General features: G+C 40.3%; 1 long non-coding RNA gene across 3 annotated transcripts in view; it reads right to left on the bottom strand.

The window, feature by feature from the left end:
* The window catches only part of LOC109461181 (uncharacterized), a 362,773-nt gene that overhangs the window by 242,244 nt on the left and 105,827 nt on the right, over positions 1 to 14,702 (bottom strand). For 2 of the 3 annotated variants that reach the window (XR_012489737.1, XR_012489736.1), the window contains exon 2: positions 5,952 to 6,266. This is a non-coding gene — a long non-coding RNA (uncharacterized LOC109461181). Of the gene's footprint in view, positions 1 to 325; positions 3,009 to 5,951; positions 6,267 to 14,702 lie in introns of those variants that run through there. The other variant, XR_012489735.1, reaches the window with a different exon arrangement.

Here is a 14,702-nt window from a genome sequence, read left to right as displayed (position 1 = left end):
CACATTCTCTGTCCCAGGCACAGTGAAAGTTGTTAGCAATGGGATGATCGTGATATTAGCATTAATACAAGGAGCAGTAATGAGAAGCTTTCACTGAGTGCCTGCTCTGAGCAGGAACAATGATGCTAAGTGCTGTACATACATTTCTAATGTAATCATCCCATAAACAGCGAGATACATACTATCAGCATTTCCTTACTATGAATGAGATTCAAAGATGTTAAATAACTTGCCTGAAGTTACGTATGTCAGAGGTGAGACTAAGCCAGGGATTTGAAATCTCATTTTGCATTCAGCAGTGAATTAAGTGAAAGAGGCAGTGTCATACATTTTAAGATTTTTAGTATTTTATTTTAGTATTACCAGAGCTAACACAATGATAAGCCCAAGATATTTTGTACAAAATATTTGCTGAATTAGACATTTTCCTGCTCTCTCAGCCTGGTGTAAAAAATAGATATAGAATGATTGTAATATAATGTATTAGTAGCTGCCTGAAGTGTTGTCAGAATACAAACAAGGGCCCATTAATTTTACTTAAGTGTAGAAGATGGGGTCAGGGTGGCTTACAAATAAGAGAGGACAATTTTTGAAGAACTTTAAAGACTGAATAGGAACCTGCCAGGCAGAAAAGCAAGAAGCATTCCAAATGGAGGGAATGGAAGTACCAGACACACAGGCATAAAAATGTAAGGAATTCTGGAGAAATAATCAGCCTCTATCAGTGGTTCTCAAAATAAAGTGTGCAGTGGAATCACCTGGAGGCTTGTTAGAACACAGGTTGCTGGGCCCAATTCCCAGAGCTTCCGATTCAGTAGGACTGTGTGAGACCAAGAATGTGTATTTCTAATGATTCTCAGGTGATTCTGAGCCTGCACTTTGCTGAGAGCCCTGGTCTACATGAGAGGATCGTCTGGAAACCCCCACAGCTTTGTGTGTGCACGAGAGGGGCGCCGAAGTGAGCAAGACAAGCACCAAAAGAAAATTCCCCAAAGAGATGAGGATTCTTCTCTTCCTGCAAAGAGTGGTGCTTACATTTTACTGTTGGTTTTGGGAGCAGTTCATACTGAAGCAGCGGGAGGAAGCAGGGAAACCACAACTCAGGACTGAAAGGAGGGAACCTGGGATGTGATTGCCTTTCTGCCCCATCAGTGCCCCTATTCACAGTCAGTGAGGGCCTGCAGCTAGAGGAATTGAAGCACACTAGCTCTTTTGTTGTTCCAGTGTTTGTGCCCAATTCGCAGGGAGGATGGCATTTTCCACAGATCCTCCTCCAGTTTTGGCCCTGTGTCTGCTGAACCTCAGGTGAGTTCTTATGTTTGTCACCAAGATGATCTGTTGACCACCAGTGGCCACAGATGTGGGAATGTTCCCACATGCAGAGAATGGCGAGGGTGCTGGAATGCCAAGCTAAGTTGGATGGGACTGGGACAGATGACATCCTTATGAAATTCTTCCCTTTCCTCCAATTCTAATTCAATTACCATGGTTTGCTTCTCTCATTTTCCAGAATGGAAAAAAAAAATCTAGGTTGAATCTGCCATTGCTGTCCAACCCCTTCAGAGAAAGGCTTGCCTCTAATACTGGGATCTCTCTCTCTCTCTCTCTCTCTCTCTCTCTCTCTCTCTCTCTCTCTCTCTCTCTCTCCGCCCCCCTCGCCCTCTCTCTCTTTCCCGCCCCCTACCCCACCCTGCCACCAACCTCTGACCCACCTAAAACAGAAGGTATCAGCTACATTTGGAGATCATATTTGTCCAAATAAAGGGGGAACATGAGGCACCAAGCTCCAATCCCCACTTTTTTCACTAGGTTGCTTTGCCAGCTGACGCCAACAGCTGTGTGTGTAACATTCTGGCAGGGCCCCTTCCAAACCCCACCATTACTGCCAGGATTGACAGAGAGGAGTGGGAATTGCTTACCAGAGAAAGAGAAAGGAAACAAACTTGTGCTGTTTGGATTCTGTGTTCTGTATCTGTCTTCATTTCTAATGCAATTCCCCATTACTCTATTGCAATCTTCTGGAAAACTTCTAGAAGCCTACTCAGTAGTCCACTTGGTTAATGGCCAATATGGTGCTGGGGACACTTGGTTTTCATTTCAGGATTTTTATTTTCTTGATGTTTGCCAGGAAGGAGAAAGAGAATAATGGACTAAAAGACAAATGTTACCTGAGAGAGCATGAGCCTGGTGCCAGGAGTTGCTCTGGAAGCCCCGTGCCCCATTTCTTTGGGGGGATGGGAGTTTTAGTATCAGTATTTTTGATGAGACTCTGGCTTCCTTTTCAGAGATGAAGTATTTTTGTCATCATGTCTATTGTCCCTCACAAGAACCCAATTAGGGGAGATTGCCTCAACAGAGGAGGCTGATTAAATTCATGGATTTATTGCAAAACCACTTTGGGAGTTGTGGAAAATGAGTTTCACTGCCGAGCTTCCTTACTTTAAAAGAGAAAAAAAAAATCAAGGCTGCTAGTCTGTACCTTGTATTATCCATCTGTAACAGATCATAAAACATTCTACCCTTGCACGCAGTTAATTCTCCAGAGAGACTCAAGATGCTTCTTCCAGGCTCACAGTGCCTTCCAAAGGGATAGGTGATGGCTTTTGTGCTCATCAAGGGAAATTCTGACCCAGGCTCAGGGTGGGTAGGCAGAGGCCTGCTGTCAGGATATAGGTGAAAGGAGAAGACTTTCCTTTACAGAGCTTGCAACCAATCTGAGCAGGCAGTCCTCAGTTTTATTTGGATCCCAGAAATGCTTCTTTGAGGAGGTATGATGTAAATGAAATCTGATTTTCCGTAGAAATGAGGACAGCTTGAATATGCCTTCCTGACACAACATCGGATGCCCAAAATGTTACAGAAATAACCACAAGTACCACTTTAAAACTTTTAACTTTCTAACAAGGATATTCAAGACAAATATTCCCCGTTCAGAGTCTGAGGTTTTGTTTGCTTAAGGCAGCATTTCTCAAGTTGTTTCCCTCAGAACGTTAACCTCATGGGGTGCCCTGGAAAAAAAAAAAAGGTTTTTTTGTGACAAAATTGGGGCAATGTTTCATTCTATGTGACTCTTGATTCACAATCCTTATTAACAAACTAAAAGTAACAGCTGACTCTTATTGAAAGTCTACCTGAGCCAAGTATTATCAAGCACTTTTATATTTATCTCATCAAGTCTTCAAAAAATAATCCTCTGAAGTAGATACTATTTTACAGGAGGAAAGTAAGGTGTGGAGTAAATGAGTTGCCCATTTAATGGTAAAAGGTGGAGCCAGGTTTCAAATCCAATCTCAAAACCAAGTTTATGCTCTTCACCATTAAGCTTTATCACTTTTTCACTCCCTTTATGGTACTTTCTCACATCACCATTACTGTATTTTTTTTCATTATGCTTTTTTACACAATTGAGTCCATTCCTAACTGTGACAGTAGGACTTTTGTTGGCATCTTTAATTTTTATTCATGTCATCACATAGAGACAACTTGATATCATTTTAGGTACTATCTTCCCCTAACATCAAGCTTTTATGATCTGATCTCTTGGCCTCCTTTGAGCATGCTTTAGTGGTTTTTCCTCTGTACCTCTGACAGTTTATGGATAAACAAAGATGTAAGGGAGACAGGATATGTCTAAGTTTATTTACCTTTGGCAAGGGAGTTTTCCTCCACAAAATGATGAAAGTGAGGAGAAAGTAAAAGTAAGATAAAAAATGTTGCCCAAGGTATATAGTTAGCACTCATGTTGTGTGGGATTGAGACTGCTTGCAACGTTGGACCTTAATAACTAATAGATGATAACTTATTTTAGCTGAAAGGTTTGGGGGTGGAGTGAGATGAAACCGAGCATGATACTGTCCCCTTCAGTGTCACCCTAAAGAAATTGTTCATTAAACCTGGAAACCAGGTTGGCCGCCAAGCCAACCAAAACTTGCACTGGTTCAGGAAATGGGCTTTCTGAGGGTGGAGAAGAGAAGAAAGTGAGTTATTAGCAGTGGCCCTATCTCAGCAGGGGCAGAGCCGAAAGCACTAGAAGTGATGTCCTTGGTTCCACAAGATTGCACAGGGTACCCAATCTCCCATCATGCTTGACCCCAATTAAGTCGGCTTCCTTGACTGTGTTCTCTGAGCACCCACACGTGATAGGATTTGCCCTCCCTTTGCCCCCTTGATCAGACAGGAATAATTTAATGAGCATCTACACTGGATTCAGCATTTCCTTTATACACAGGCCAGTTGCCTGGTGTGGCTGGGATGATGTAGGAGGAAGCTTTTTGTTGTTGAAACTGTGCTTAATGCTTTCCATGGATTATCTCCTTCCATCTCCCTCACAGTCTCACAAGGGAGAGCCTGTTATTACTTGTGGTTTGCGGAAGAGAAAAATGAGGGTGAGAGAAGAGAAATGACTTGTTAAAAGACACAGCTAGTAAGGGGCAGAGTCGGGACACTAACCTCACTCCCTCAAATTCTAAAGCCTGCATACTTTACAACTATCAAATACCAGATAAGTGAATGGGAACTCCTGCACTATCACCCTTCTTGTGGACTAAGTGGGTTCTGTTTAGAAAATGTAAATAAAGAAGAAAAGGTTGCATTCATGAATTAAAAACCAATGTTAATACTCATCTAGTGAGTGGGACTTCCGATGCTGCCAGGAGAGAAAAAGATCAGGAAATGGTTTATTTTAGGGAAAACATTAATTACATGGATATAAGTTCTTCTGGGTGAAAATGCCAAGAATACCAGCGTTGCCTGCAGCCTGAACAGACCTTTTCTAATTTGGCTATGACTGAGAGATTCGAATTTTCTCTTTATTTCTCCAGCCTTACAGAAACTACTTGAAATTGTTCTGTATTTGATTCTTTCCAATCACACATACAGGAAGCTGACGTTTTAAAACTTCGGTGAGGACTAGTGATCTCTCAACATTATGAAAACGCCAGGCAAGGGGGAAATGAGAGGTGGGGGTATCTATGCTGCTTTTAGCCACTGAAAGCTTTAAATATGAAGCAGAAGCAATTCGGTAATAAAAAGAGATGAGCCATCAAGCCACAAAGAGACCTGGAGGAACCTGAAATCCATATTGCTAAGTGAAAGACACCCATCTGAAAAGACTACAGACTATCTGAGCCCTACTGTTGGACACTGTGGAAAAGGGAAAACTACAGAGGCAATAAAAAGATCCGTGGTCACCAGTGACTGGCAGGAAGAAAGGGAGAAATAGGTGGAGCCCAGGGAATTGTTAGGGCAGTGAAACAATTCTGTGCGATACTATAATGGTAAACACGTCATCCATTTGTCCGAACCCACAGACTATACAATGTAAAGAATAAACCCTAATATAAACAATGGATTTTAGTTAATGACAATGTTATTAATACTGGCTCATCAATTATAACAAATGTCCCATACTGACACACTAATGTAAAATGTGAAGAATAGGGGAACTGGGGTGGGGGCAGGGTGAGGGAGTAGATGGCAGCCCTACTTTCCACTCAATTTCTCTATAAACCTAAAACTGCTCCAAAAAAGTTTTGTTTTTTCTTAAGCAAAAGAGAATCACACTATTTTTCAGCATCATAGCATCTTTGTAGATGATAGTGCCCTGGTGGGGAAAAAATCATAATATTCTTAATGCATAATACCAACTCAGTGCTCAGGTTGTGACAACCGAGGAATGTATGAAAGGTCAATCTAACCATCTCACTGGGTTGGAAAGACAAAGCGGACTTTGTGTCACAATAGAACTCATCCCATGGAACCATGGAGATGGCAAACGATAAAACAATACTCTTTATCACCAGCAGATTAACCAGCAAGGACATGTTCTTTCCATTTCTCCTATAGGCTCCTAGGACAATGGGCCTTTTGTCCTTACACCTGTTGAGGGGGAAGGCGCTCTTGACAGAGACCTGGTGAGGTTTATGTGAGGCCATGCAGTTCAGATTTCTTACCTGTGTCTCTGACAGTGCATCCCATTTCATAACATGCCTTCCAGCAAAGGAACCTGGAGGCTGAGCCATCAGCTTTCAAAGGGAAAAAAGCAGGTCCATGCCTTAGTGGAGAATGAGGGAATATAGAAATCGGTGTTGGAGAGCAATGTAACACACTTGTGGCATGTTTCGTTTCTGCTCTCAGCCAGACACCAGCCAGGAGTTCTGCGAGGGTCCTGCTTTTTCCAAGGGCTCAGCTTCGAGCTCAACACCAGGCACAGAGTAAGAATTCAACAGAGGCAAGGCTTGCTGGATGAATGCACCTCCGGGACTTTGCTAAAGAAAAGAGAACAGCAAAATAATTCATCAAGCCTAACACCTGATTTTCCCCACTGTTTCACTACAGTTTCCAGATAAACCTTTGCGGATGGGTTTGCATTGATGGCTTTCTTCGGCCTAACGCCTTGTTTGGAATGGGATCTGCTGGTTTTGACAGCAACCAACCTCCCCCCATTCTTAGTGTGTGAAGGTTGAATTACTTCCTTTTGGCTCACGGGGATGTCTGTGGCCTGGGCCCAGCCAGACAGAGCACTGTGTGCCTTGGCTGCAGTGAGATTCAGAGAAGAACATCTCCATGACTCCAGCTGGACCCATGAGAACCCCGCGTGGGACTTCACTGGCATGATTTGAAAAAGAAGTGTTCTTAATCGGCTAGGATTGAAACATTGATAAAACGCAAGCCTAGAATTACTAGTGGACTTCTTAGCCAGCACTTGGGAAAAATCTCCTTGAAAATAAAGCCAAAATAGAGCAGAACTGAGCTGGAAGATGGAGAGAGTCCTGGTGAAAATATTTGAACAACTTGAACTAGCCAAGCCTGAAGTCAACATGTTTCCTCAACCCTTCAATGAAATGAGCCACCGAATTCCCAGGATTTCAACCACCTTATAAACAATTGTAATTTACCAATATATGCCTTTTCCCCTTTATATTGAAATTCTGAGTCATTACTGTTCTTTCATTTGTTCGTGTCCTTCTGATTAGAATTTAATAGGAAAATTCTAACCAGGAGATGTTCTATCCAGAGCCTCTACCACTTGTCAGCCCAATCATGCCAACAGATGGAAGAAAAGGTAACATCTGAAATTAAGAGTCCTCGAAATACCATTTCCAAATTCCAACAAAAGGCAGAACTCTCCTTTGTTGAACATTTCACTTCACCACGACTCTAGCTCTTTTCCTGGCTTAGCTGACGTTGGCACGTGGCAGAGTCCTGCTGAACAGATTGAGACATCAGACAATGGGCCCTTGGGGGTGCTTGGCACATGTTCTGAAGACATGGCGCCATGCCACTTCTTTCCCGTGCACTCAATGTGCCATTAACACTAGGAGTAGGCTCAAGAGCCAGGGCAACTAGGACTTGAAAAATAACCTTGAAAATTGTGGAAGAGTTTGAAGGATGAAGAAAAATGCTCTGTAGCTCTTCACACCACTCTCAATATTAAATATAATAACTAGCATCTACTGATTTCTGCTGTACCAAACATGGTGCTAAATACGCTTCTTGCATCCTCCCTTTTAATCTTCATCTCCAACAACTCTACAACCCCATTATAAATCCCCATTTTACAGTTGAAGAAATGGGACCTAGAGAGCTTACTGAACCTGCCCTGGACCACTGAGCAGGATTCAGACCCAAGTAGCAGGGCAGCCTCTCCATCACAACACAATGTTGCATACTAAGAACAAAAACAGTGCCTGGATTGTGGCTTAAGAATTGTACAAATGAATGTGATGGCTGAAAGGAAGCTTCAGCATCATTTAGCCTGATGGGAAAACCAAGGTTGAGGGAGATAAGTGACTTCCCCAAGTCACAAGCAAAGAACCGGGCACTGACATCGAGCTCTGATGCACCACCTCTTTTGCAGTGCGTACTCTGTCATTTTAGGATATATACACCCCATACCATGTACCAAGTAATTCAACAAGCACCACCTTTACAGATGCACCACTGTTAAAATTCTAAAATATGTCCTGACCAGTTAGCAAATTGCACCGTCCTGAGACTATCTCCCTCGCCTCTCATGACTTCTGTACCTCTCCACAGTTTACTTCAGAAATTAAAGGACTAATGTCTGTACCTGTGGCCAGCTTCCATTCTGATTAGTCAATCCCCACCCTCAGTCACACAGTTTTAATTGGAGCCCTTCATTAACACAAAAGGCAGCACGCAGACTGTTATCCCTCCAGATAATGGCAACTTCATGGGTAAGCTGCAGGCCACGTCTCAGTCATTTGGGATCACTTATGTTTATTATAAGTTGTCTCAGATATAAGAGGTAGATGAAAGCTAATTATGCTAACTGGGTCCAAGACAACATGGAGGGGAACAGAGGGGAGAAAGTTCAGCCCTGGCATTTGGGGACTCTGAAGAAGCCTTTTCATTCCCTTCTTAGGTGTGGGTTATGGGGGGTTAAGATATACCCTCCCCACAGAGATGAAGAGTTCAGGGCCTCTGAATCTTTAGTCAGAGGCAAGGAGGGTCTGCCCCCCCGTTTCTTATCATTCTTGTTTTTTGTTTTTTTTTTGGAATGACAGATCCATCTTTCAGCTCACAGGGGTCCTACTGACAACAAGTGGAAAACATACGGAAAGCAAAGCTGCCAGCTGCAGAGACCCAGGCTCCTTTTGAAGTCAATGCGAGGTAAGCTGCTCTTTCTGACTCTTTAGCTGCAGCAATGGAGAAACAAATTGCTAATGGAAGGGAAGCTCTGATGCACAGAATCCCTGCGCACTGCTGGACAGTCTGAAAACCACATGATTCCAAAGGCCTGCCTTCATGAGATTTACAGGCAACTGAGGTCATTTGAATATGTTTCTCTGCTATGCCTTACCAGAATTTTCAGATCACCAAATAATTCTTAAATATTAATCGATATGCATATTCGTATTCTGTCCAGCAACATTTTTTTTATGGACCAGAAATTACTTCAGTGGTAGCCACACTTTCTTGTATAATGTTTGAAGCAAGAGATATATGGTGGTTGAAAGCAAATATAGAAAAAGCCAGAAAACTCACCTGCCTCCCCTTCATCTGGTGATCTTCTCATTCTTGGGATGTTAGCTCACATGTCTTTCCCTGTTCCAGCCTACCTCTGACTAAGTTTGCATTCCCATGGAACCTTATAGAACCTTATGATTTCCTTTTTGTAGCATTTATTACATTCATAATAAATTTCTTAACGCCCGTCTTCCCCCACTAGACCCATAATAACCCCGAGGATAGAGACTGCCTCGCTCTTCTTCACATATCCCCAGTACCTAAAAGAATGTTTTGTTTAACAGTGGATAGTATTTGCTGAATAATGAATGAACACTACAAGATCCTGACATTAAGTTCTAGCTACTTATGGTGTGGGCCTCTTCCCCATCACTAGAATATGTGGGAGAGGCATCTATAAAGACATAAGGTCATCATGCAGACATCAAGTTCTTCAACTTCACCGATTCACAAAACACTTTCCAGTTTCTTCTCTTCCTATTTCTTTAAGTCCACTATCTCCTGCATGGTGACTTAAGGAAACCTCCATTCCATGTTACTGCAATTGGTGCATAACTGAGTTTTTCTCAAATTGGGGTCCAAAGACCAGTGGGGGTTGACTTACCTTTTCTTGGGGTTCTGTGAATTACCTATGAGATTTATAAAGAGATGAAAGCATATACTAATCACACAGATGAACATTTTAAAATTGAATTTAGCCATATGATTTCAATATCTGGAGGTTTTCAAATACACTGCAAATTCTCTCACACTCCTCCCTTCAGAAAGTAGAGTCTAATTTCCCTTCCTTCGAATGCAGGCAGGACTCAGTGACTTTCTTCTAATGAGCAGAATGAGGTGAAGTGACCTTGCATGACTTCCAAGCCTAGGTTAGAAAAGAAGGTATGGCTTCCACCTGGCTCTCTCTCTTGAGGCATCCAGCAGGGAAGCCACCATGTAAGAAGTCTGGTTTCCCTGAAGTTGTCAGGCTGGAGAGACCAAATGGGGAGATTGTGTAAAATTACATGGAAATTGCCAGCTGTTCAAGTCTTTCTGGCCCAGCTATCAGATATGTGAGTGATAAAGATTTTGAGATGACCCCACCCTGGGCCACTGTGTGACTACAACCACATGAAAGACCCCAAGCCAGATGTACCCAACTGAGCCGCTCCTGGGTTCCAGACCCAAAGAAACCGTGAGAAATAAATGATCATTGGTGTTTTAAGCCACTGAGTTTTGTGGTGTTTGGTACCAAGCAAAAGATAACTATTATGTGTCTTTACTTGCAGTTGGGTTTACGATTTCATTGGAACCGTGTATTTATTAGAGGGAATGAGAAGAGAATATAGGAGACTTACTAAATGCATGTCAAGTGAGGGATAAAGTTCTGCCGTAGTTCAAAAAGAGAAAAGTGACAGGAAAATGGCTCATCACACCCAACTTGGTGTTTCAGGCGGGCTGAACTCAAAGGAATCTTTGTTCAGTCAGCATCATGCTCACGTTGCAAGCAGGTACTGGGTCTCCGCAAAACAACTTTAGCAATTACATTTAATAGAGGCAATCAATTTTAATTCTGTTGGCTTCATTTGCTTTTATTTTTTCTCTGATTCTATTTAACTTTACAATTGCTCATATAAGTTTTATATTTAACTAACGTTATAAAAATAATTTGAAGTCAACATCAGAGAACCACATTATTTTTTTCTTTAAAAGGAATCTTAAATGTAAGAATCAATGAGGGAGGATCTTCAGAAAGGCATATGGATCTATAACACTCTATCATCTCATTAACTGTTTTTAAATGAAGTAATAACCTACTATTCAACCGAGAGCATTCTTCATAATTGTCCATAGATGTAACAGTTCAATTTTAAGGTTCGTGTATCTGCCTTTAAGTCTCCCAGTTTAAGCCTTATGCTTGAAACCCTGTTGGTGACACTGATGTTTTTGGTCCATGTGTTCTTAGTACACATGGCCTGTCTTTTTGATTAACAATCACTTATTTCTTCTGTTTATCAGTTTCAGTTAGAAGACGGCCACATGTCTTTGCAGTGCCCTCGAACTTAAATATTTGAGTAGAGCACTTAACTTACATTTTAAATCAGACCATTATAAATGTACCTGTCAAATCTGGTGAATATTCATTCATTCATTTTTATATTATGCTTAACCAAAATACAGAAGCTTAATTTATAACGTTAATATTTTTTAAAGTATGTTTTTATGTGGATAACTGATAGATACAACACATAGTTTTCCATTGTGTGCTGTGACAAATATCTGGAAGTAGTTGATTTTAAAAAAAATAAAACAATAGATTATTAAGTATCATAATAATATTTATTGCAGTCTTCAAGTACTCGCACAGTAGGATGATAAACATTTCACCTATATTACTTCCTTTAACCCACACAACTTACCTAATGGTTTAGGTAAAATTGTCATTTTACAGAGGCTTGGAGGGATGGTCATTTGTCCAAAGATAACATGACTGTAACTGGAGGAGCTAAGATTTGAATCCAGATAGGCCTGCCTGTATTAACTCAGTTTTCTAACCTCTCTAAATTCTCTTGGCTGTCCATACTTTCTTATTTAGCATATTTCAGTAAAGCTAAGTTGTCCAAAGTTATAAAATGTCCCATTGTTTATGTGCCAACATGACAAAGGCTGACACACTATGACACAATACTTTATGACTAGAATTTTTATTTTATTTTGATTTTCTAATGCTCTATTCGATAAACAGACCTAGTTAGACATATATTTTTATCTAACATTACTATTGTACACACAGAAAATGGAAAGTATACAGGTAAACAAAATATTATGGGAAGAGGTATTTTTAGAACTTCCTACTCAGAGTCCGGTTCTTCTGAATCATTTTGCAGACAAGGATTATGAGTGTGTGTGCTTTCCTAATGTCATCCTCCATCAACAAGAACATCGATGATGTAGCATTTCATAAAAGAATGCTCCATTATCGGCTCCGGAGTTTTCTTCTAAGCTGCTGTCATCCTTTCCACAAGTTTTAGTATATGTGCTGCGGAAGCGAGCACTCTTTCCACAAGTTTTGATATGTTATACAGACAAAGTCAATACCTCTCATTTAAATATTTAAAAATGCATATCTTAGAGTCAATGGAATATGTTATTATTATGTTTCCTGTAGACCATGATAAAAACGTCAACCATAAACGAATTTAAGGAGTATCTTACAATGTTTTAGTTATGCTAGGTATCTAGGTCTAATATCAGACTTCGGCCTGCTACAAATCATTAGTATACATTCATGTTACTTTACTTACATTATCTCCATTTGTTGAATGCTTAAGATACATCAGGTACTGGTCTAGAGTCTTTACATATGTTAACTCATTAAACCCATTAACCCAAGGAAGAGGTAGATTGTCCCACTGACCAATGAAGAAACTAAAATTTAGAGAGTTTAAATAATTTGTTCAGACTCCCATTGCTTCTTAAGTGGCAAAGCCAGGATTTACCTTCACTCTCCCTAACATCAAATTCTATTCTACTGCCTACTTTGCCACATTACCATCCACATAAACACACACATTGGCAGTATGAGAATTGGTAATACATACATACATATATATATATAAAAAAAATAAATGTATGTTTGTATGTATGTGTATGTATATATATATGCAAAATACATATATATTTTAAGAAAGAAAAACTGTATTAAAATTGTAATACTCAATATATACTGACAACAAAAGATGAATACAAGTCACATTTGACTTCTGCAATTACAAAAGATGCTCAAAGTGGTTACCATCAGCATAATTTTAATAGAGTTTTTTCCTTTCTTAAAATGTGTACACTTTTTTGGCACTTTCTGTATATGTGTGTGTGTGTAATAATTTTACATTTGATTCAATAAGAGTTTGAATTTTTTAAATTTAGTTTTTAATTAGAGTTGACATACAATATTATATTATTTTGAAGTGTACAACATAGTGATTAGAATTTATATACTTTACAAAGTGATGACCCTGATAAGTCTAGTGCCCATCTGACACTACAATTGGTAACTAATATTCAAGTGCTATGTAAACTATTTCTATTTCCCTTAGCTTTCCCTCTGCCTGCATATATATATACATAAAGCATCATGAACATGGATCTTTATTAACTCCTCTCCCCAAGGCCAAATATTAACAGTAATCCTTCAGGAACTGACCTGGAGGTAATGGGCCAACATTTCTTACAATCTGACAATGCATTACTCCCATGGCCATCTTGCTTTAAAGGATGAATCGGCTATAAAAATGACCACAATACTAGCATGTCACAAGACCCTTACAGGATGTAGGTTCATGTATTCCTATTTTAACACTGATCAGAAAATTTCATCTCGGCAATCATTCACAGGAAATTAATGCTGCTTCCTTCATATGTTTATGGCCCACACTCAGAATGGAAAGGATATATGCAATTATTTTATGGTGTACCTGAAGCAAAAGATTTTATTTTTTAGCTGTTGCCCAGTAGATCCATGCTTAGGTAATTATTTTGCTTTCAAAATGAAAGGAAATAATCTCAGAGGAACTGTGACCTCATTTTATAACCTCGAGTTCAGTGGCACAAATAGTTAGCAATGCTCCTCAACTTTATGCCGTACAAGCAACTAATCCAGCAATTTCTTAGAAAATAAAATCAAGCAGCTTTTATAACGATAGGTCATAGATTCTGGAAACCTTCATTTACAGATTCCTCCCATGGTACCTTGTGACAGCATCTTTAACAACTCAGTCCAGGTGTTTAGAAACAAGAAGAGTATACATTTTGGAGAAATATCAGATTCATCGGAAAAGGCTTGTGAGGCACTGTGAACCAATGCCAAGCCAAATGGGATGCATTGTACAAGATATCTATGTTCTTTCTTCCATTTTCTCAAATCCCAGCACCTGGCACCACCATCTCCCATCTACTCAAAGTTGAAATGATTCTTGACTTGCCCCTCGTAAAGTTTCTATATCCAATTGATCTTTGAGTCCACTTATTCTACCACCTCAGCAATTCCCCAAGTTGCCAACTTCTCTCCATCCTACCTGCCATTACTTGCAGTCATCACCATGTCCCACCTTGACAACTACATCAGCCTCTCCCTAATCTGATACTTTCTGCCTCTGGTCCTGCCTGCTATTTATGAAGCAACAAGTCTTATCACTCCCTGGCTTAAACTATAGGATGGCTTCTTGTGGCTCTTGAGATAAGGCCCCAAGCCCACTGTATAGTTTACAAGGCCCTTCATGGTGAGGCCCCTTTCTGCTTCCCAAGCCCCACGTCTCTCCCTCCAGCCCTCCACATTTCTCTACTTCAGTTAAATTGAACAACTTTCAGCAACTCAGTTGTCCCACCTTCAGGCACTTACACATGGGATTTCTCTGCTTAAAATATCCTTCCCTTTTAAATCCAGTCAGATTTTACATCCTGTTAGGATGACTTGCTCCATGTCCAGGCTAGTTTCATGCCTCCTGCCCTTTGCTCTCTTACTTCTTTATGATTATCTTATCATTTAGTTAGTTTTATTAAAATTATCCACTTAATTACATTCTCTCTCAACCATGAATTCCTTAAGAGTAGGGACTGTCTCCTGTTCATTGTTTATGTCAGGGCAGTGGTTTCCATACCGTATGCAGTACTAGTGCTATACAAAGGAAGATTTGAAGCAGTACACAGAGGCTCTCTTTCAAACTTGTAAAAAT

The sequence above is a fragment of the Rhinolophus sinicus genome, linkage group LG10, assembly GCF_036562045.2.
Source record: "Rhinolophus sinicus isolate RSC01 linkage group LG10, ASM3656204v1, whole genome shotgun sequence".
NCBI lineage: Eukaryota > Metazoa > Chordata > Mammalia > Chiroptera > Rhinolophidae > Rhinolophus > Rhinolophus sinicus.
The sequence above is the reverse complement of the archived record's forward strand: the minus strand, read 5'-3'. Positions and strand labels throughout refer to the sequence as shown.